Genomic DNA, 25,166 nt, shown 5'->3' on the forward strand with positions numbered 1-25,166 from the left:
AACTTTTATATCATACCCTCCTTCAGATTACTTGTAAACCAATTCCTTAATGAACTCAAAATTATGCCATCTCTGACACTTTTCTCCTATATGCACCCTTGGTCTGATCCAGCTGCTTTTCCTGTTTTGTTCACTTTAGTGCTGTTTATATTACCTCTATAAAAAGCACAACCAGAACTATTATGGGAAGAGTGCAAGTGTGATGGTTGCACTAACCTGGAGGTCAAAAATATATTTTTATTAAAATATTTACATATCTTTTCCATCTTTTGTCCTGTTATCCTCTTTCCAGATTCATCACAGTGCCTTTGGAATGATTTGGCTTATTTAGGTCTCTCTTTCTCTCTCTAAGCTTTCCTTAAACTGAATTTACCCTCTCTTCCTGCTTCTTTGTTTATTTTAAGTGATAATTTTCAGATTGTTTCACCATCCTTCTCTGTATGATTTGACAAATGGATTTTTATTTTAAATTGCTGTTGCTTCTGGCTGCCATTTCTCTCCACTTATAAAAGCATATCAAGTATTTGCTAATAAAGCCTCCTTTTAAATTCCTTCAGTCTCTTTTTTTATGACAAACCTGACTTCAAATCCAGCCTCATATACTTATTAGCTGTGTAACCCTGGACAAGTCATTTGACCATTCTCTGCCTCAGTTTCCCCATTCGCAAAATGGGGATAATAATAGCACCTACTTCTCAGTGTCATGAGGATAGAATGAGATGTTTGTAAAGTGCCTTGCTAACCTCAAAGTGCTATATAAGTCCTAGCCATTATTATTACTGTTGTTGTTTGAACTACCCTTTTTTCAGGATCTGTACTCATTTTTGCTATAGCAAGGTGATGATTGAATGGATAATTTATTCAGGAATGACTCCAGCATTAGTAACTAGTTGTTTTCTGTCTGTTAAAATATAACTGGAACTTAAGAGTTGAGATGAGCTCACAAGTTATAACTGGAAATCAGGGAATGCCTTTAACAGGAGCAACAACAACAAAGCTATTTTTTGAGAAGTTAGGGTGGCTTTATATTGACTATACTGGAAAGTTTCCTTTAGGACCATATTCATGAAATGCCTGATAGGACTCAATACCACGTAGTCATAGTATTGAGAAAGTTCAGTGAACCACATGGAAATCAAAGCTATCACCTTGACATGATTTGTACTGTTGTTTAACCAGCCAAACACACAGGCTATAGTAGAGAAGATGAAGGCACTGTATAGGCTGACAGATAAAAATAGAAGCTTATTGTTTAAAACTTTTTAGACAAAAGAGCAGTTTCAGAAATTATATTGGAAATCTTTGTGTATATTTTAGTTATCAAAGGTCATAATGCAGAGCTTGGAGAACTATAGTTAGCAGTCATTTGCATATGGAAAATACAGTAAACTTGCTATCTGTGGTCCTCAGGTAACAGTTTAAATTTAACACTGTTCCTGGTTTTCCATAGACTTTTGAAACTTTCTGCTTCCCATAATTATTTTTAAAATATGGAAATTTCATGTCTTTTCTGAAAGAAATTATTGATTTAGCCTAGTTTGAATCTGTGTTGTTGTTGTTGTTGTTTTTAGCCAAGAAAACTGGGGCCCAACTTGAGAATCAGATTACTACCACTGTGCTCTTTAAGTGAATTATTTGAATACTTTCCAAACATTCTAACATTTTCTAAAACATTCACCTTATTTTCCAAAATTGAATTTTGTTTCTAAAAATACTTATTTCTCATGGCCTCCTGAAGTTTTACTCTTTCTACCCTTTTAAAATGTAGGAGAAAGGTCTGTTATTTCCTTCTAGGCTCATTCTAAGGTCATAGAAAGTACTGCAGCTTCATATCTTCATGATACCTTTTCCAAAGTGCATTGATAATGTTTTTTACCATTTTATTGAAGTTGTGTGATAGTAAAGCACTGTAAATACACAGTAACAAGAGCAACAGAGACATAAATGATCTTAAGACCATTCACATGACACAGATCACCACATCTTATATAGAGGAATCCTTGCTAAAGGAAGTTTTAGAAAAGCCTCTGCTATTAATTTCCAAAGTATCCTGGTTAACTGAGGCTTTTGCAAAACTTTTTGTGGCAAGGATATCCCCTTTTATAGAATTAGGGACAGCTATATGGCTCAGTGGATAGAATGCTGGGCCTGGAGTCAGAAAGCCCTGAGTTCAAATCCAGCTTCAGACTAGGTATGTGATCCTTGGCAAACCTCTTTGTCTTAGTTTCCTCATCTGTAAGATGTGGATAATAAAAATACCTACCTGCCAGGATTGTTGTGAGGATCAAGAGAAATAATAATTGTAAAGCACTTAGCACAGTACCTAGCATATAGTAAACACTATATAAAGGTTAGCTTTTAACTAATGTAATATTATACTGAATATTTTATATTAAGCCTACCACTCCCTCCCATGAGTCACATATTAAAATTTTAATCTATTTAAAAGAGATGTTTGCATTACTCCCCACTGGAGCATATGTTTTGGGGTATACAGGCATGTGTATGTATCTATATCAAGTTTTTGGCTTGCTAGATAAAGGGCAAAATCCAGAGGTGTTTGTTTTCGGTTTTTGAGTTTATTTTTTTAACTTTGATTTTGATACTAGTAGATATGCATAATAAGGGCAGGGTATGCCAAGAGGGTAGAAAAAGATGGCTTTGGACTTCCTTTAATCTTTGTCCTTTCTTAACATCATTTGCTTGTCATTCAGGGATAATATTGGGAACAAAGAGCAAAATGGATTTTGAAATATCAGCTTTCACACAGCCCCTGTTCCTTTTTTCATGGTGTAGTAACCAAAATTGGTTTGGGGAACACAGGTCCTACAATAGGGGTTAAGCAGAAGTTAAAAAGGATTTTTCAATACTAAGTAAATTGGATGGGACAACCAACTTCAAATTGATACATGGCATAAGCAGAACAAAAAAACTGACAATTTTAGCCTGGGACATTATGAATGACTTTTGGTGCCTACCGTTAGCCAGATGTGATAGCACAGAGGCAGCTATAGAAAAAGCATGTTCATCCTGTTTTTCATAATGAGAGGCTTTGTTGTCACCACACTTTAGTATATAGGAACAGAGAATCAGTAGTTGATACTGAAAAGCTGAAGCAAATCTAAAGTTGTTGTATTAGATGTTTTCTGCTCTCTTAACCAAACAACAAATATTCACATGTTCATAAATTAATATGTAAAACAAAGAATAATAATAAGCAATTGTAGAAGATAATATATATTAATAGAATATGAAGTCTATAGGGCAGGGACTTTTTAATTTTAAATCACAATTGTATAGCACAGGGCCTGGCACATGGTTGAAGCTTAATAAATGCTTGTCAAATGGATGAATGAATGAATGATGACTATTTTTAGTAATCCTTTCACTTACAAATTTAATTATTCAAATAAGGACTTGTATCTTTATTAGAGTAATTAATTTCAATAAATCAACATTTATAGAGTGCTTACTAGATACCAGGCCTTTTATATGTCCAACGCCTTATGTTTTATATAAAGATTAAATAATATAATCCTTAACAAGGAATTTACAATCTAGTGTATTTTCATTTTCATAAATATTTAAATTTCACAAAGCTGACATTTTACAGCACATACTTAGGTTTAGCAAATACTTTTATGTGCTATCTAATATGAAATGTCTTGATTCAAAACAATATTAACTTTCATAATAAAAGCTTGGGAGACATTGTGGTGTAATAGATAAAAAGCTCTATTGTCAAGATCTCTTAGTTCAAATTCTGTGTTTGATACCTATTGGCTGTGTGACCTTTGGTCAAATCACTCAACCTTTTAGTGCCACAAGAAACTCCTGAAAATAGGTTGTAGAATATCTTTTGACATGCTTTGAGAGAAGGAATTTCCTTACTCAGAATTTCCTATACATTAAATCATCAATCTAGACTAAAAAACAAAACACACAAACAAAAAAGGCCCAAGTTCATAATAATACTAACTAAAATTTATGCAAAATTTTCAAACCTCTTTATATATATATATTTACTTCATTTGAGCCTTGCCACGACTCTGTGAGATAGCTAATGCGATTATTATTGCCATTTGAATAAGTTCAGCTCCCGTCCAGCTCCCGTCAGGGGTCCTAAGTCTAGTGTTCTATCTTCCCTAGTATAGTGACTCTCAAGAAGTATAGTAGAGGGGCAGCTAAGTGGCGCAGTGGATAGAGCACCGGCCCTGGAGTCAGGAGTACCTGAGTTCAAATCCGGCCTCAGACACTTAACACTTACCAGCTGTGTGACCCTGGGCAAGTCACTTAACCCCAATTGCCTCAATAAAAAAAAAAAAAAAAAAAAAAAAAAAAGAAGTATAGTAGAAATGTAATTATAAAATGGATTTGTTATTCTTGGCATTTGTGGACATTAATAAGCATTTTGGTTTCTTTAATTCTTAATGAATTTCACAAATGATTTTTCTTTCTATAATTGATGAGTTATTGAGAGAACTATTTCTTACAGATGATCTCAGGGTTTCTGTTTACCAAAAATGTGTCAATATAATTGTAGTATTTTTACAACTTTCTCATGAGATTCTCCTTGCTTCTCGCGTCACAAAATAATGTGCTGCTCCGCCTAGGGAAAGCAGATATCCAGGTCTCATAATTATTCTTTTAAATGTTTTCATTCCTCAGGTGATTGGAGATACACTGGACCAAACTACTAAACTCTCTGATTTTGTAGGTCTGAATTTAGGAGCGTTCCCTTATTTTAAGCGAAAACGGTCTATTAAATACTGTCTGAAATGCAGCAGCTGTGTTGTGTTGTCAAAATCTTATCTAAAATAAACACCTAAAATGAATGCTGTCTGTCATGCATCAGGTCAATGCTTGCAGGCACTGCCTTTAGTTTTTCCTGGCAATTGGGCAAAACACCTACACATTAGAAGCGAAATGAACTTTAGGGAGTACCTAAACAAAAAAAAAAGAAGAAAAGAAAAAAAGAAAAAAGAAAGAAAAAGAAAAATAAGAAGAGAAATATCCACTGTCCAATAGAAATGTGAGTTCTACTAGAGTGGGAAGGAAGCATGGTGTGGTAGAAGGTGTTGGGTTTATAGCAAGAGGACCTGGGTTCATTCAAACTTTGCCACTTGCTACTTCTGTAATGTTCAGCAAATCACTATCTTTTAACTTATTTCCTCATCTATAAAATGAGGGGATCAGGCTTGATGACCTCTAAAGTTTCTTCCAACCCTATATCTATGACCCTGTGATCACATTAAACAAATAAATGCACTTAAGGAGAAAAAAAAGGAGTATCACAAGCTGGTCTATACACTTAATGCTTTTCAAAAGAATTGCCATATAACCAACAGTATTTGATTTGTGGTAAACAAAGTATGCTATCATCTCCTAATCTAGATTTGCATCTAGCATCTAGAATATTAGCATAAATTAAACCAAGGATATTAAGACTTAACATCTTAAAATAATAACCTTATATGGCTCAGTAAAATCTCTACATGACAGAATAATTACCTGAGATAGATAGAGTTTATGAAGGCTTTTACATTCAAGAATTAAAGCAAAATTCTGTGATTGATGCCAGATTATATATGTGAGGTGCCTGAGTTGACATTTGAAATACTTCAAGTGAAATGATTAGTACATGCAGTGTTAAAATGAATTCTAAAATTGTGGTGAAGGGAGACAGGAAACCCATACTCATGCTCAGTGGCGTATGGGTAAAATCACTGCACCTGAGATTTACTGTGACCTTTGGCATATTACCAAACTTCTCTGTGTATCTTGATTTCAGTTCCCTCATCTATAAAATAAGGCGCCTGGAGTAGATGATCTCAAAGTTACTTTCCAGCTATATATCCCATGAGTCTATGAATTTGATGTTGTCACTTCCTGTTACTGGTTTTCTGTTCACTTTTCTCTTTGGTATAAATGCCTCATTTTTTGGTTGTTTTTTTAGCTCAGAAAAACTCCATCCCCATCATTTTCATATCTTACTTCAAAAACTAGCAAAAATAAAACTCCCTACCTCCTAAATATGTGTAGCACCCTGATAATTTTCCAGAGGACTTTGATTTTTGTCTTGGGTAAAGAGTTTTTAAAAATTCTAGCAATATGAGCATGATTTGGCATTGAGAAGAGAATGAGCCCTAAATATGCCCCACCATTTTATTTTACAAAAGAATACTTAAACTCATTGATTCGTCTATAGTGATGTGGGAGGAGGGACCATCACAATTTCTCTCAACCATTTTGGAATACAATTGGGCAGTGAACTCTAAAAGCACAAAAATAGGCTGTCATATTACAGGACCATCAAGGGCTACAGGGCCAAAATGACCCCATAGTACATTTCAGGAACCATTGAAAACATTACTTGTCAATTTCAAATTCATCCTTTCTCCAGATAATCCAAGTAAAAGACATTTGTTACTGTTCAATGAGTTTTTGGCTACTCTGAAAGAACCTTCTGGAGAAAAATAAGTAATGCCCTTTCTATGTAGTTAAGTGTCAAACTTCTACTAAAAGAAGTAGTCCAGGTTACAAATTGGCACCAACAAGAGACTTATGATAATTAACTTTATGTATAACTCTTTAAAGTTTGTAAAGCACTTTACAAGCATGAGTTCATTTACATTTCACAACTACCTCCATGAGGTGGGTATACTCAAATTGATTTGGGATCTTATCAATGTGGGTATTCCCTCCCCCCTACCATATGTAGTCATTCAGATTACCACCTATTCATGCTTGTCCATCCTGTGTAATTATTCTGCATTTTCCCCCATGAGCTTATCACTCTATGTGCTACGAGCCTTCTTTCCTTGCTCTTGAGACTGTGAGCATATGAATGGATCATGGTGCTATTGTCCCATCTTCTGTAGGATATTCTCATTTTATATGTGAGGAAATTTGACTTGGTGGCTCCAGAGGTGCCTTTCAATTCTTTGATTCTCTGATTCTGTGACTTGCTCACTGTTACCAAACTGGAAACAGTTAGAGTTGTGATGTGACTCTAAGTCTTCTTAACTGAAGTTCAGCTTTTCAACTACTATGCAACAAAACCCATCCATGAGAATACATTTTAAAGTCTACAGATGGCTATAAGAAAGAAGCATTCCCAAAGATTTCATCATTCTTGCCATCATTCTTCTTCTTCTCTCTATTGGTTATCATTATTCAACTAGAGGAAGTGCTTAATATGAGGCAAGGTGTGAACTACACTCATCTGAAGCTAACCAATTGAAGTAGCTGACAATTTTCCTTGTTGGAGTGTTGTGACACCTGTATCAACTGTAGAAGAATAATCAAGATTTGATTTAATTTATCCTAGCGTTGAATTACATAACATACAAAAATTAAAAAGTGCTTATGTGTAAAGTCAAGTTAAATTTCACTTCCAGTTTTGTAGTATGTAGTGGTTATGGAAAACTGAGAAGAGGGAGAGGGGATTAAATCCAACAAGATAAAATATATGGCCATGTTAGAAAACCCTTCTATAGTCAGCTCATCCCATTTCAGTTCAACTTTCATAAACAAGATGCAAGAATGGTTTTGATTTAAAACTATGACACTGTGTTCTAAGTACTTTTGATAGTGGCCTCTGAGTTCTTCTGGCATTGATTCTTTTGTTCTTCATGAAAAAGTAAATTATTTGTAGGAATTTTTTTAAAATTACATATATCATATTTGCTACCCTCACCTCAAAATTATCATGATAATTTTGTTGTGGAATTGAAAGGAATAGCAAGTTGTGTATAGTACATTTGCAGTTTTATGTACAATCATCTTTTTTATTGTATTGTGCTATGGAAATGCTTGTTTTATTCCATAAATATGTATTAATGTACTAAAAAAGGAAAGTTTAAAAAAAAAACCTTACATATAAAAAGATGTGATTTGAACACATCTGATTTGGTTTTGAGCTACTAGAAAAATGACCACATTTTCCTTCATTTGAAACAGTAGCCATTCATCAGGGCCTGGGGGTCTGTTAAAAGAATAATATCTTGGAAGTAGTAAAAGAGTCATAAGTTCCTAGAGCTCAGAAACTGATTTCTGACTTACCTAGTTTCTTATCAATTCCATGGGGTAGCTGGTTTACAAGGAATTGGAAAATTCATTTTGAACAAGAGATGTGTATAATGTGCATCCTGCCTATACCTTAACCAAGTAGCAAAAAATTAGTCTGAGTATATTTGAAAAAATGGATGGGAAAAGAGATATTGAACAATATATTTCAGCTTAAAGGAATTACTTTCTACTTGAGATCAAGCAGAAGGTGGAAGGAGGCTTGAGGTATATTCGCATACAGACTTGTGCTGTGTCTCGAAGGAAAATATTATATATTCCAAGAGGTGGAGGTGAGGTGGGAGAGCAATTAAAGCACAGGGGGCAACTGGTGCAAAGACATGGAAATGGAATAATTTGTGGGAAGAACAGTAAGGCAGCCAGTTTTGTTGGACCATAGAGTGTGTGGAGAGGAGCAAAGTAAAAGTTAGGATGGTTCTTGGTTGTGAATACTTTAAAATGTCAAATAGAGGAATTTACATTTAATTCTAAAAGTAATCAGGAACAAGCCATGTTTGTTCTTTGTAATTTTGTGACATTTGCTTTTGATTTTTTGTAATTGTTCTTTCTGTTTCTAGTTGTAGTCATTGCATAAGTTTTTTTCTTGGCTCTGTCCATTTCACTCTGCATCATTTTATGTAGATTATTCTATGCTTCTCTGTATTCTTCACATTAATAATTTCTTATAGCACAGTTATATTCCTGGTATTCACATATTTTAAGTTACCCAGGTACTACCCCAATAACAGATCAACGGTCAAATGAGTTAATCTGTGGGTGGTGAAAAATTGTGTTTGGTAAAGACATGCACTGCAACCTATGAGTTATTTTGAATTCTTGTAAAAAGTGTTATAAATTGTAGCTTCAAACTAGATTGGATTGCTCTGATAAGTGTTGTGCTAATAGGAGTCTCCAATAAGGAGCAAAGTAAAGTAAAATGTCATTGCTATGGTGATTTGGGTTTCAGGAGAATGGAAAATAACCTGAGCAACAGTGGATAGATTCGACCGTTGGTCCGCTAAGTTTATTTAGCTAGATGGTTCCTCTGTGGGGATGCCTGGTATTTAAGTTTTTTGAATAGGAGCCTATAAGATGGGGCTTAGGGAGAAAAAGGGAAGCCACTGTGGATGAACAACGAAATTTTTAAAAATACCATAAATAAATGGGATAAACATAGAATATTCCCAAAAAAGACACACTTTCCATTTCTCTTAGCCAAAATAATTTACTGACCTCAGACTAAGCCAGTCCAGTACATTCGGGTAATACCAGCATTGAGTCCTCGTCTTGCTAAATTACAATAATAAATGGGATGGAAAAGCCTTCCAGTGACAGGCATTTGTTTTTGGATTTGCTGACAGGTTGTTTGTTGTTTTTGGTTAGCTCTGGGTGAGTGGAATTTTTAAAGTTGTGTTTATGATATCCAAAGGTGTTTGAAATATCTGAATAAAGTTGGTGAATTACAATTCGAGTGATTCTGTTCAACTCGGTGAATTACTTTTTTAGAATCTATGACCAGGGAAGGAATGTGACCTCATAGAAATAGAGAATGCTAGAAATGAAAGGGACAATTAGCTTTTATTTCATTTCTAGGAGATAGCAGGGCTGTAAAGGAAGGCCACTGGACTCAGACACATAACTTTCTGAAGCCCTGTTTCTTTATGGGAAATAATGCTTCCACTACCTACCTTACAGGGCTATTATGCCAAAAACAGTTTAGAAAATGGTCACACTATACATTGGGTACTTCAGTCACAAAGGCTGACTCTAGCACCTCATCATGGCATGAGATTGCATTTTGGAGAGCAGAAGAGGAAAAAAAAAAGACATTTCCATCAAATCATTACTTTTCAAACCACTGACAGTGCAAATTATACCCACATTTTAGAGACAGGAAGATTTGGATTTGAATCCTGCCTGAAATACTCACTAGCTGTTTAATCTTGGACAGCCCCTTAAACTTTCTGAGGCTCACATACCTCACCTATGAAATGAGGGGCTTAGAATTAATGACCTCTAAAGGGTTTTCTAGCCCTAAATCTATAATCCTGTGATCCTGGGGTAAGTTTCCTGTGCCTATTTTTTAAGAGGTAGTGTCACAGAAGGAATAGGGAGCTCAACTCAGAGTTTAGAAGGTGTGGGTCAAGTCTTGCTTATGACACATGCTAGATCTTTGTGACTAGGCAAGTCACTTAACCTGACAGTGCCACAGACCAGTTTCTAAGATGTTAAGTTAATAGACAAGTTGCTGAGCTGCATCAGAGGTAGAAGATTCCACAGTACTTTGAATTCCTTATAATGAAATGACAGGTTCAGACCAAGATATTATCATTATAATCATCATCATCTCATTTTTGTAGAAACAACTGAGAAGGCATCTTTATTTGAGGCATATTATAGCAAATTTATTGTACAGGGTTTGGGCCTACCTTTTATAAGTTGTACTGTGTGGTGAATAAAATGTCAATTTTTAAGAGTTTGTAATTCACATTACAATTAAAAACATGTCATGGGCCCTGAATATGACAAAAGCATCGGATGATTAGAGAAACCACAGCAGGGAGGGAAAAGCACAGAATTTGAAGTCAGAATATCTGGGTTTCAAATCTAACTCAGCTCTTTGTTATTTGTGTTACTCTTTAGAAAGTCATTTAGTCACTTTCTGGCCTCCCTTTTCTCAATATGAAGAACAGAGAAGGAGATGTTAAACTAGATGGCTTCTGTGATCCCTAAGAATAATGGAAATTATATATAAAAGTCAAAACTCTTAGAAGACTGAAGTCCAAGAGTCTAACTTTGAGACTAAATACTTTAGTGCCCTGCCTCCCCCCCAAAAATCAGAGCTATCCTTAGAAATTAGTCCGAAGAGCTCTGGTATTTTAGTATAACCTTCTGGAATTAGAACTTTCATTTCAGATAAAAGCTGAACTATTAACTTTCTTCAGTCATCAACAAATGACTCATTCCCAAGTGTAGTTTCTCTAGCGTTAACAGTATTAGAGAAAGCAAGGACTTTGTTAAAGGTATATTTAAGGTTTTTTAAAAAATCCAAATTTTAAAAAAGTTCCCTTATCAGTCTTTAAATTGACCTTCCTCCATCTCAATGCCATTTGCAGTTTGGCTGGAGAGAAATGAGAAATTCTCATTTTTTGTTCTTGCTGTGAGAGTGAATCTGAACAGCCATATTTCCCTTTAGAATCATTTCCCTTTTCCTAACCCCACCTAGATTTGTTGTCCTTTAAGCTTTATGCTGGTGAAAAAACAAAAACAAAACAAAAAATGGCCTTAAAATTACTTTTAATCCTACCTAAATCCTAATATTACCATGCTGGTATTTGCCTTTTCTAAACTAGGTGAAATGCTGACCCTGTTGGTGGAAAGTCTCCACCTCCTTTAGGATTCAAGGATTATTTAACTCTACTACTCTGTGGGAACTCAAAATCTTCCTTACCTGGTCTGTTTGGGCTCAGTTAGCCTTTATGTCACAGTGAAGTTGGCATTTGGTTTTGTTGTTTCATTTATATGCAACCATCTGGTAAATGAAGTCTCAAGGTTAATTATAACCCAATGACCTTTGCTGATTTTCAAGGTGACCATGACCAGAACTTGTAGAATGTAAAAAACGGCAAGTAAATAATTGAGCTCATGGATAAATTTGCTAAAGCTAAACTAAACTTTTTTGTATCATTGTGGCAAGATATCAGCACTGCAGGACAAAAACCATAAGAATACAGGGCATTTGAAGTCAATTGCTCTTCCCTACTTCAAAAAAGGCTATTGATTATCTGATATTTAAACCCCAGCAAAGTAGCTTGTTGATAAGATCTATTTACTGTCTATTAGTACACAGCAACCCCATATTGTGGTATAGCATGCCTGAAGAATTACTACAGAGAGAACATTTTCCTTCTTGATTATCTTCAAGGTGAGAAATTGTCAGTGCCACACTATTTCTCTCAATCAAGTAACAGGAGGAAGGAGTCACATTCCTAACTGTAGTGTGATTAGTATATTATAAAAATACTTACACTGGCTGAAATTTTAGAGTAAACCCTAGAATTCCTTAAACCTGTTCTTAACTCTGTGTGTGTGTGTGTGTGTGTGTGTGTGTGTGTGTGTGTATGTGTACCATGGACTTCTTTCTCAGTGTGGCAAAACCTATGGACCCCTTCTGAGAATATTTTTTTTTAAAATCATAGTTCAAGGAAATGTTAACTTTCAGTTAGAGATGAGTGAAATGTGTTGTTTTTTCCCCATCCAAGTTTAAGATCTCTTGGAATTTCATTTTAAGAACCTCTGCCCTAAACCTAGATGTATTTGAGTTCCCATTTGTTGTTCTTGCATAACTTATCTAATCAGCTTCACAGGAAACCTATAACAGAATAAACTCATTTGAAGATTGGGGAAAAAAAAAACCTGATGCCAAATGTTATAATAATATTACAGCACTTTACTTACCTTATTTGGGATATGAGCCTTGGGAGGAAGGTAATAATAGCTAGCATTTATGTAGTGCTTTTGTGTTTGCAAAATACTTTATGTATGTTATCCTATTTGATCCTAATATAATATAATGCTTTTTTTCTTCAGCTCAAAATGTTTTAAGTTTATTATCTTATGTGATCCTATATAGTGTGAGATTTAAAATTGGATATTAGATCATAAATCTCCCCTACTTAACTTTTCCCTTAATTTATCTCCCAGACTAGTAAATGGAAGAAGCTTCTGGTTTTCTAGATAGAGTCTTTATTGTATATAGTCACAAGGTGATGTTGATTAGAAGGATAGGAAAATAGAAATACAATACAAATCGTCTTAAGTCTAGGCTTAGTCTATATTCCTTATAAAAACTCACCAAACCGAAAAGGCCACCTTTGGAGAGAGGGAGACCGTCTGTGCCACGCCGTCAGGAGTCCCGCCAAGCAGGCAAAAAGGCTTACTCCCGTTCTCTCCACCCCGGAAGTCAAGAGCCCGGCAGGCAGTCTGACATGCGCAGCAGGCGGACTGTTCATCTCCTCCCCAAAAGGGTGGTCCTTGAAAAACTGGCGTCTTTCAGTTATCCTAACCGACTGTTAAAAACTTTTTTTTATATTTTACCACAATATATTTTACCACAATAGTTTCTATAGCTCTACAATCCTGGAAGGTAGGTGATATTATTTTCCCCATTTTACAGATAAGGAAACTGAGAAAGGCAGAAGCTAAATGATATTCTCACCATCTGAGACTGAATTTGAACTATAGACTTTCTGGCTTCATGTCCAGTGCTCTACCCACTTTATTACCTAGCTACCTCAGGAATTACTATCACCATTTTACAGATAAGGAAATTCAAGCATAGATAGCTTAAGTCTGAATAATGCTTGTTTGCATAGCTCCCAAGTTTCAGGTGGGCTTTGAACCCACATCTTTCTGATTCTGAGTCTAGCACACTATCCATTACCCCACATTGTTCTATGTTAGTGGCATCCAGTCTTTTTGGCAGCTCCTGTGTGTATATTGAAAAAAGATATTTCCATTTGTGTCTGTTATAACTTGCTTCTTATTAAGATTAAATATTTAATGTGATTAATAAGAATAATTTAATTTAAATTATTATTTAATCTTATTAATATTATAAAAATACCTCTCCTACTTTAGACATGCCCTCCATAATCCTTCCTTTATAAAATATTAAAGAATATCTATGTTTGATTCAGGCATTACCTCTTCTTGGAAGTCTTTCTTGATTCCCCCAGTTGTTACTGCTATCTTCACCTTCAAGATAAATAGATATATAGAGAAGACACTTATTAAATGTTTACCATGTGCCAGAAAATATGCGAATATACTATATAAGGACATGAAAAGAGCCGTCAAAACAGTCTCTGCTGTCAAGGAGCTTGCATTCTAAAAGGGGAAGACAACTCATTAAGGGAACCTGGAAAGTGTTGAAGGAGTGTAGACTCAGTAGCATGGTGTAGAAATGGTTGGGAAATGTTGTAGAGGCCTGAGTCTGAGGAAGAAAGAGCCCAGAATGGCTTATTAAAGACCAGAATGGCTCCAGAAGCAATGTTTAATTATCTGGTCATGAGGAGGCAGAGATGATAGCCTAAGGACAGATGAGAAATTACTTAATATTTCTTATCTATTTACTTGTTGACTCCTTAGTAGAAAATAGGATGCTCATATGTATGTATTATATACAACGAAATTTTGAACCCTGGATGGCTTCTCCCTTACAACATGACACTCTTCTGGGCTCTTTTCCCCTGTTATAAGTCTATTCACCAAATTAACCTGTGTTCTTCTCATCCCAGAAGATGCCTCCATTCTTTGGCTTCTCCCATTGACTGTTGCATTCCTCCCAGAGTCTCTGTTTTAAGGAAGGGCCTAGACCAGCTACTTTAATTCTTTCATACTTCTCTGGATTCTACTTTTCCACTCCGGATTCTCTAACTTCTTTTTCCTCCTTTGCCCTACTCCCATTTAGCTAATTTTTACATGTTTTTACCCATTGGAATATAAGCTCTTTGAGAGCAGACTCTTCCTTTTTCCTTGTATTTGTATCCCCATCATGTAGCACAATGCCTGACACATAGTAAGTACTTAATAAATGCTTGTTAAATTGACTTGTTGACTAACTTTTATTTAAAACTTTTTTGGGAGAAAGAAAATGTATTCAAAAGGAATGATTAATAAATATGGACATATAAAATGTCAAGAAAAGAACTCTCATATATAGTTAGACTAAGTGTCTAAGCATTCTGGTGTAGGGGCCAAATTTAATATGGGGAGAGTTAATTGGGTGGCTTGCCATAATATTGGGGTTCAGAAAATAATAAGGGACCTCTAGGTCAAAGTTTTCTCTCCAAACTGCCTTTTTAGTTATTTCTCCCAGGCCAATAAGAAAGGAGATTAACACCCTCTTTTCCAAAAACAAATCAGGTTTTATTAATGGGAATAAAATACACGGAAAAGGTGAAATTAATTAAACCAGTGACAAGGGAATAGGGAAAGAGGAAAATGGATAATCTCCCTGGCTCTAGCAAAGACCAGACACAATCCCCAAACTTGCTTCCAGCTCAGCTAATTCAAAGAACTGAATTCGTTTTTATTAACTCAACACCTGGGGTCCGTTTTTATTAACTCAACACCTGGGGTCCGTAGTTTCAATAGGAATCAGCTGTGCAGCCTCTCCACAGTCCACTCCCAGAAGCTCACCGGCAGGAAAAGATGAGCTCCCCTCAAAGAGGGTTCCTTTTTCTACTTTTATTTTCCCTCCCCTAAAAGGGAGGTCCTTTAAGCTGGATGTGGAGAGTGGTTCCCCTGCTGACATCAGGTCTGGCCAGGTGTGGTCCATATCCAGTCATCCCTACTTGGTTTCCCAAACAGTACTAGATCATTCAGGTGGGACCCCTGGGCATCTGCCAAATTCCATTATTTTATCACATTGGTCATGCATCATTAACTAGAGTAAGTAGGTTGTTTTGAAGAAGAATCATAGATGAGTGTTGGGTAAAGGGTATAGGGTTTAAAGAAAGTGACAGTTTGGGAACATCTCTGTGATGTTAAGGAATATAATTGGGATAAGTAAGGATGCCTCATCATAGTCTTTATTATGAGCAGAAGGTACCCAATACATAAATTGTTGTATGATTGATTATTTGGCTTAATAGCCACAAGATTTCAGAGATATTCTATGCATCATAGAAAGCACAATTGCTTCTAATCTCCTCTTAGATTCTTCCCTGATATCATTAGTTATTGACAACTAACAAGCTCAAGGAGGGGGAGAAGAAATTAGTAATCTCATCTCAATCAAAAGACGCTAAACTTTTGGTCAGAAACTTTTGGTCATGGGCAAGAACCAAAGAACAAAGCTGATATGGTTCAATGTTGAGGGCTTACCAATAATCATATTCTTTTTGACTTATCTCCCTACCGCCATTTCTCTCAGGAACATCAGAATTTATTTCTTGTGTCAGTCTCTATACAAAAAGAAAGGTTGTTCTCCTATTTAAGCATTCAGACTAAAACAAAACAAACTTAAATTAAAAAAAATATATTGGGTAGCCTTTGTTTAAGCCAACAACAACAAAAGAGACAAAGACTTGTACTTAAGCCTTTAAACAGTTAAAATAACTCTTATTCCCTGTCTTATGGGTTCCACCTATTTTAGGGACCTTTTTATTCTTCCAGACTTATGGTACTCACCTGGGAATGAGGACTTCATTGTAGAAAAGCACTTGAGCTTGTGAGTCAACCCTTTTTCCCTATATCTCAGAACAAAAAGATCAAAATCATTCTAGAAGAATCAAGTGCTCTGGATCCAGGAAGTTTTGGCCCAGGAATTCCCCCACTTAACTTGGAACTCATGCCTCTTTTCTTCCCTTGCATCGATCACTGGGACTCTACTGCCACTGGTTTGTGTTTCTATAGCTCTTGGCTTGTCCCCACCTTGAATTGACATTGTTGAAATAAGAATGAAGATAGCTTGGAGTCATATTGCTTGCAGGGTTGGGGTAGGTAGTGGGTGGGCGGCATTTAAGTGTCATTATCAGAATAAAAGGATTTTTAAAAAATTCTATAGGCATTTGAGGGGCAGCTAAGTGATTCAATGGATGGAGCCCCAGCCCTGGCGTGAGGAGGACCTGAGTTCAAATTTGACTTCAGACACTTTTCAGCTGTGTGACCCTGGGCAAGCAGCTTAACCTTAATCGATTGCCTCCCCCCAAAAAGCTAAACAAAAAAAAAATTCTATATGCATTTGATAAAAAATCATTAGAAGTTTTGCACAAAGGAGGGACTGGTCATATAGCACATTAGAAAAATTATTTTGGCAATTTTGTGAATGATTAATTGGAAAGGAGAGGAACTGAATTCAGAGATACCAATTAAGAAGCTATGGAGATATAAATAGTCTAGCAGAGAGGTGATAAGGGCCTGAATTAGGTTGGTGATGAAATGAAGGGAAAAGAGGGAATTATTTGAAGAGAATTGAAAAAGCAAAAGCAGCAAAGTGTCATAGTAGATATAGCACAGTGCTTAAAGTCAGAAAGGCCTGAATTCAAATTTATCATTAGATACTTACTAACTGTTTGACCCTAGACAAGTCACTTAAACTCTGCCTCAGTTTCTCATCTATAAAATAAGGATAATACTAGCACTTCCCAAGGTTGTTATGTGGATCAAACGAGAAAATATTTCTAAAGCAATCTGCAAACTTTAAAGTTCTATATATCATCATCATTAACAACAGTAATAGAAGTAGTAGCAACAGTGGTGGTGGTGGTGGTGGTGGTGTCATTGTCATTATCACTCCCAACTCTCAAATTCTGGCACCTAATTTGATATAGGGAGTGTGAAAGAGGGAAGACTCAAAGATGACACCTGAATGACTGGAAAGATAGCAGTGCCCCATCAACAGAAATGGGGAAATAGAAAGCGTATATGTGTGTGTGTGTGTGTGTGTGTGTGTATATACATGTCCATGTATATGCATATTTCAGAGTCTTTTAGAAAAAAGGAATCTTATAGAAAATGATTTCATATACTGAATTCAATACTTGATAGATCTCTGATCTCACTGATGATGGTACTCCCTTCCAATGATGCCAATCACAACCCATCTCATGCTTTAGAGTGTTACACAATTCATGTTCTTGTCTTCCCATTAACTCCCCATAGAAGATCTATGCAAGATGCCGGAAACTATCCTTTTAATGCTCTGTGAATCCTAGTGCAACACTCATGCTCTCCATCTCCTATCCTTGGCTCCATCATGGAATATAGAAGAAAAAATATCAAATTGATGAAAAGCATCTATTGTATTGAATGGCTCGCAGATGGTTAGGCTGTCCGTGGAGCTGGGCCAATAGAACAGTATCTTAGATGCTACAGTATAGACAATGATCTGGTCCCAGGATTGAAGAGGAAGAAAGTGGATGGGCTGGATTTTGTTTGGGAAGTTATGTTAATCATCTTTATGATCCCAAATTTTTCCTTGATAGAAAATCACATCCTTTGAACGCCAACATTCTTCTGGCAATGCTATATGCCTGCAAATCTTGAGCCACCAGAATTTCCAAAGAATCCAAATTGCTTGTGACCCAAATGGTAATGGAATGATGCATGGTAGGTGTAGGAGATAGATAGCATATTAATTACTAAAAATGATGTGCATGAAAAAATAGAATAAAAAAATATCCAGAGAATGTATCATTAGAATGAGAGAAAGGCTAGTTGTGATTTTACTAATAGGAAGAAATATGTGTTTTAAGAGGCCTTTTATATATTAAGTAATTTATATGGTAGACTATAAAATTAATCTTACTACTGGGAATTGAATAGTAACCTTTAAAAGTTGTATTTAGTCTTTTGTGCTATGACTTTATTCCAAATTTTCTTCAAAAATGCCTTTCTTGGCACCTTAGTGACCTAACAAATGGAATAGTCAATTCCAAAGAATGTCTAGAGTAAGAAATCACATGATAATTACTCCCATTGTTAGCACATTTTATCATCCCCTCAAAGTTAGGAAGCACATCCTAATGATTACATTTCAGCTCATTTCCTCCTGTTAAGTCTGCATGGAAACCAGAAAATTTAGTCATCATTCCCTGAATGCTGCCTTCAATCAAATGCTATGTGACTAGGTTTCCCTTTGTCCTTCTCATCTCTAATCCTCCTATACAAGACCCCTGGAAATCCTAAAAATGCTGGACTGAATCTTATAGTTAGCATTTGTGTATTCTGTTGCTAACTGGAAAAAGTTTCTATTTTTTGCTAACTGATGTAGGTCTATAATTTTTTCCTTTAAAGTTGTGTTTTATGAAGTGAATTTTATGAGACAGGGTACTTTTACATGAGGACCATGGCCAAAAGAAGAAGGGAGAATGGGGATCCAAAAAAAGGACTGGCAAATCTTTTATTTATTCCGAGAGATGGCTGGGGGAGTTCTCAAGGTTTTTAGAACTCTGCTCAAAGCTGAGAGCTGATATTATCTATGCAGCCTTCTTGGTGAACTTTGTAAGACTTTCCTGTCATATAATTCATTTAAAATACCACTTTTTGCCTCCAAGCTCGGTTTTTCCCCTTTACACACATCCATAAAAACTGCCATTTTGGATAAAAAGGTTTTTTGGACAGTTTTGTAAATATTTCAGATCTATGTGTGTTTTACTATGGCCTTGTGCTAATTTAATAATCCCTTTAAATTTTCCTTCCAGCAAATGTTATATATTATTTGGCAAGAGCCATATGATCAGTGCTCAGTGTATGCACAGGGATCTTCTCGATCTGTGCCATTTGATAGAGCTGATTACATTGTTATTCATGATACTGATCACTAGTTATATGGATGTTTTGCCTTGAGTACTTTAGATTGAAGAGTTGAGAAAATGAAAACTGTTTTTTGTCCTTCCTTCACAGTGTTTAAGAATAAGAGAAATGGAAGGCCCTTTTTAATAAGAGCTTTGTTTTTCTCCTCTACTCTGGGGTCAAAGGTTTTTATAAATATATTAAAAGGAGGGAAAGAATGAGAGAGAAGGAAAATGGGAGAAGCCTGGTGAGCATTTAATAATAATCACAGTAGGGGGCAGCTATGTGACACAGTGGATAAAGCACCAACCCTGGACTCAGGAGGACCCGAGTTCAAATCTGGCCTCAGACACTTGACACTTACTAGCTGTGTAACCCTGGGCAAGTCACTTAATGCTCATTTCCCTGTAAAAATAATTAATAATAATGAAAATAAAAATAATCACAATATACTTCATTTTGATATTAATTTTGTTTACTATCATAATCCTTCCTTATTCTGGGATAAGAAGGATTAATTAGAAAGTATAGGAGCTTTCCCACCCCCCACCCACTTACTGTTTGAATTTCTTTTCTTTTTTTTGGTGGGGCAGTGAGGGTTAAGTGACTTGCCCAGGGTTATACAGCTAGTAAGTGTCAAGTGTCTGAGGCCAAATTTGAACTCAGGTCCTCCTGAATCCAGGGCCAGTGCTTTTTCCACTGTGCCACCTAGCTGCCCCCGTTGGAATTTCTTGATACTAGTAGTAAGAAAAGAAAAGATGGTAATAACAAGACTACTAACAAATATACATTCCTATTTTTGTGTCATTTTGTAGAGTCAGGAAATGGCCAGTTTAGATAAGCCAGGTCTTTCTGAAAATTTATTATTTTTATCTGGGACTTTCCCCTAATTAGTAGAACAAGGCTATCACTGCCTTCACACTAGTCAATACTACCTGACTCATTCATTGGTTTGGTGGTTTTATGGCTCCTGCCTAGCCTCCAGATACAAAACCTGGACATAGGGGCAGCTAGGTGGCACAGTAGATAAAGCACCAGCGCTGGATTCAGGAGAACCTGAGTTCAAATCTGGCCTCAGACACTTGACACTTACTAGCTGTGTGACCCTGGGCAAGTCACTTAACCCTCACTGCCCTGCAAACACAAAAAACCAACCTGGACATCTTGCCATGTTGCAGCTTTTTACTTTCTCCCTTCCTGGACCAGTATCCTTAGGACTAGACCTCAAGAAACTATTTCCCACTTCCTGGGGCAATGCTACTATTGCTTTTATACTCACCATCCCTATAATTTCCCAGGCCAAATCTCCTATTCTTGGCCACCAATCCCTTATATGTGCTGTTTCCTCCATTCCATCCTTGAAGACAGAGTTGGCTTAATTTCTCAATCTCTGCATAGCCAGCACCAGTAAAATGCTTAGCATAAAGTAAGCACTTAAATACATTTTCATTCATTCTGCCTCTAGTGGCCTGCTCTCACTGCTACTTCAAAGCTACCTGCTGCTTTCTTGTACCTACCTTGCCCAGAAATTTACTTTAGCCTGGCAGGCTAAGTTCTAAATGTCCTTCTTTTGCTGCAAGATTTCAATTGGGACATAGAATTAATAGCACTAAGGAGCATGTGGTTGTGTCTGCATCATTACTAACAGTTCTGTGTGGAGCTCCTAGCTTGGTGAAAGAGATGGACAAGCAGCCTGGGAGCCCTGAATGCTTCACAAAGGCAATCCAACCCTATCTCTTTGAGCCATTTAATTCTGGACCCAGCTCGTTGCCCATCAGCAGAACTTTTCTGAAAGCATCTCCCTATGGTCACTGTATCCTCCCTGCATTCTGAAAAATCTTACTCCTATCTTATTCCTTTCTTTTCCTCTTCAACTTCTAACTATTAGGCTGTTATAGTGCATATAACCCATTAGTTAATTCTCACTATGACCTTGTCATTGTTCCTTCCTTAATAAACTAGAGTCCAGAGAAGACGTAGACTTTTTTGTGATCTTTTAAATTTTGTTAACATTTTTATTTAAAGTTTTGAGTTTCAAATTCTATCCCTTCCTCCCTCCCCTCCACCCTTCCTGGAATGGTAAGCAATCAGATATAGGTTATACATGTGCAATTATGTAAAAAAATTCCATATTAGTCATTTTGTATAAGACTTGAATAAAACAAAAAATTGAAAGACAGTGAGAATAACATTCTTCAGCCCGTATTCAATCAATATCAGGTAAATGGGAAGACACATACATTTCAATATATCATATGATCACAGATTGAGACATAGAAGGAACCTTAAAGATCATTTATATTATCAACTTGGTGATATGCATTTTCCACTTTGTCTTTGCAGTATAGATGGTTATACTAATCTCTTTATTGGTTCTGCCATGGATTGAGGAGGATTTCAGAACTTGCAAGAGGGCTTTCAAGTTGGGGAGTAGTGGTCATTGTCCTTTAACCTAGTCATATCCCCAATTATCCACCTTATTTGAGTAATGTATATTCAAGACAATGTACCTTGAAAACAAAATCAGCAAGCACATGCTATGTTACTGTCTATGGTTGATAGATAATATGCTCTGCTTAACAAAAAATTTCTGGTTATTAGAATTTTTGTGCACATAATGAGAGGACCTTAGAGCCAGAGAGATGTGGGTTCAAATCCTTTCTTTTACAAGTACTGGCCTTGTGATCCTAGGCTAGTCACTTAATGTTACAGAGAAGTTTCAGAGAAGATGATGACCTGCATTAAGAAACAGGGTTTCCATATCTGTGTGTAATTTAAGATTCTAAATGTGGGTTCTAATCTGTTCCCCCAGTTTTGAGGAAAACTGACTAAAATCACTGATAAAAATAAGTTTAGGTTTTTAAGGGTTTATTGAAAGGTAGAAAGAGAAAGATTGAGAACAGAATTCCAACAGCATGGCAATCCTATCTTTCCTCAATTTTCCTGTGACTTCCTCTGCCATCACCACCACCATAAAGTTAGGAACCAAAAAAAGAGAGACCTCTCCGCGCAGGCCCTCCTTCCTCTTTCCTGTCCCCTCCCAGAAAATGGGAGGCTCCTCAAGTTGATTGGCTGGTAGCCTTGGTGGACAGTACCCGTGCATAAACGTTACTTCCTAACGCCAAGGAAAAGCCATATGGCCTTGCCCTCTGAGGCATTCTACTCATGGTGGAGCTTTCCTATAGTAAGTCTCCAGTCGGTGGCGTCATTCCAATCATTACATCTGTCATGGAGAGTTCCCTATACCAGTGAAAATAGGTAGAGATCCATTCTAATTGTTCTACACAGCATGCAGATTGCCAGTTCCTGAAGAATTAGATTACTCTAAAATGCATTTAATTAGCTCAAATGCAATTAAACCCTTCTTTTATAACTTAGAAGTTACTTCTGGTTTTGCTTTGCCTATTGGTAAAATGAAGTGACAATTAATAGACTTTTTTTTGCTTAGGTTATGCCAAATATGCCACTTTTCATTGTTATATAAACCTATGAGCAACAAATTTAATAAAATTGCTTACTCTAACTTCAGAACCTCCTAAAGAGAGGTATCAGAAACAATGTGCGTGGTATAGGAAGGAGATACAAGAATGGCTTAAGAAAGTGATTGATTATTATTGATTAACAGACAGTACTTTGTAGATGTGCTGGACTTTTTGTGGCATCTCATGCTATTTAGAAAACCACTAATATCAGTGATAGGGATGAGAACTGGGACTGTAATTTCTTTAGTATAGAAAATTTACAATTGAGGAAGCTCTCTCTGCTAATGCAGGTTGGTAATTTTTCTGCAACCTTTAGACAGTTGCCTGGAACACAGAGATGTTAAGCAACTTGCTCAAGATCACATTGCCAGAAAGTATGACAAAAAGGACTTGAGATCAAATCTTCCTGGTTTTAAGGTCAGCTCTCCATCTGCCATCCATTCTGACATTTATCGATGTCAGATTATGGATGGTATTTTATTATTATTATTTATTAATTATGAATTAGTTTTATGGACTGATGATAACTTAGATTCATTCAGTGTTTTAAAGATTCAAAGAATCCATTTGATCTTCATGACACTCTGAGGTAGGTAGGGCAGAAGTTACTAGTTCAGTGTTGGTACATGAATTCATTTTATTCATTTGGCAGTCTTAAATTTTCATGTCAATGTTGAATGGAAATGGTCTCATGGGCCTCATCCCCCATCTACTTTAAAAATGAGCAAGAAGTATTTTAATAGGTAAGATCTATTGCATACTGATTCTTTGATAAATCTTGACAGTGTTTCTTTCATACATGATTAAAAGTTTGAACACATAGCAAAACGTTGATAAATTGAAACCCAACTAGCCAAAATCTCCAATTAACTCTTTAAATTTTATGCTTTGGCCTTTTAAGGAAGGGGGACAAATGACAAGAAAATAAACTGATAGCAAAGATACTTACTTGGTGGCTCTGGGGTCTCACTAATATGGCTAGTTCTTGGATAAATTCAGATCACAAACTCCCCATACTTTCACCCCTGGTATGGTCCTTGGTCATATCTTTCAATAAATTCTCCATAGAGTAGCCATTCAATGTGCTGGAACCCCTTTTCCACAACAGTGAGCACTTGGGCTGTCCATCTACTGTCATGTATTTCCTTGAAAATGTACTTTGTGCCATTCTTACTGGTATCTTATTGGTAACATGCTGCAGTCTCCTAATGCCCACCCTGAACCTTTAGATTGCCTTTCGGGTTAATTGTAATTTTGATGCTTCTGTGATGGTCATGTTCCATGATCCATTATCACAGACTAGTATGTAATTTAAAATTCTAAATGTGGGTCCTAATCTGTTCCCCCAGTTTTTGGGGAAATTGACTGATAAAATGAGTTTAGGTTTTTAAGGGTTTATTGAAAGATAGTAAAAGAAGAGAAAGATTGAGAACAGAATTCCTACAACCTGGCAATCCTATCATTCCTCAACTCCTCTGTCTCATCCTCTGCTGCCACCACGGTGAAGTCTGGAACCCAAAAGAGACAGCGCTCTCTGCGCAGGCTCTCCTTCCTCCTTCCTGTCCCCTTCCAGAAATGGGAGGTTCTTCAAACTGGTTGGTTGACTGGGCCAGAAGTTCAAAGTTTTTTTTTAGCTTCTGAGAACCATGCTTTCTTAAGTACTCTCAAGTACCAGCCAGATGTGCTTAGAATCTAGTCAACTACTAATTCAGTCAAATTAGCCAGTAATCCACTCAGGTGGGCTCCTGAGTATCTGCCAAATCTCATCTATCACATTCCATTATCTTGACACCAGCAACCTGGAAAATGTTGTAAGATAAATAGGCATTTTACATCAGAAAGCAGCTAAGGACATTGAAAATACTGCCAAACTTCCCAAATGTGATCTAACTTGATTTTCTTCAATTCAATCTAATTCTACAGGAAGCCTACCTAATCCCTCCCTCCCTCCCTCTCTCTCTCTCTCTCTCTCTCTCTCTCTCTCTGTCTCTCTCTTTCTCTTTTGCAGGGCAATGGGGGTTAAGTGACTTGCCCAGGGTCACACAGCTATTAAGTGTCAAAGTGTCTGAGGCCGGATTTGAACTCAGGTCCTCCTGAATCCAGGGCCAGTGCTTTATCCACTGTGCTACCTAGTTGCCCCTCAATCCTATTCTAATTTGATTCTCTTATATTCTCATATTCAATTCTGAACCCTGATCATTGCCCATTGACATGGTTTAGGCAAGATACGTTTTCTATTCATTGTTTTATTGTGTGGACAATCTGAGCACTTTCAAATATTACTGATGTTGTCTTTTCAGTACTCAGAGATACAGT

General features: G+C 36.5%; 1 protein-coding gene across 3 annotated transcripts in view; it reads left to right on the plus strand.

Annotated features, from left to right (window-relative positions):
* PDE1A (phosphodiesterase 1A) overlaps positions 1 to 25,166 on the plus strand; it is a 485,907-nt gene that overhangs the window by 211,674 nt on the left and 249,067 nt on the right. The window lies entirely within an intron of this gene.

This window comes from Dromiciops gliroides, chromosome 3, assembly GCF_019393635.1.
Source record: "Dromiciops gliroides isolate mDroGli1 chromosome 3, mDroGli1.pri, whole genome shotgun sequence".
Classification (NCBI taxonomy): domain Eukaryota; kingdom Metazoa; phylum Chordata; class Mammalia; order Microbiotheria; family Microbiotheriidae; genus Dromiciops; species Dromiciops gliroides.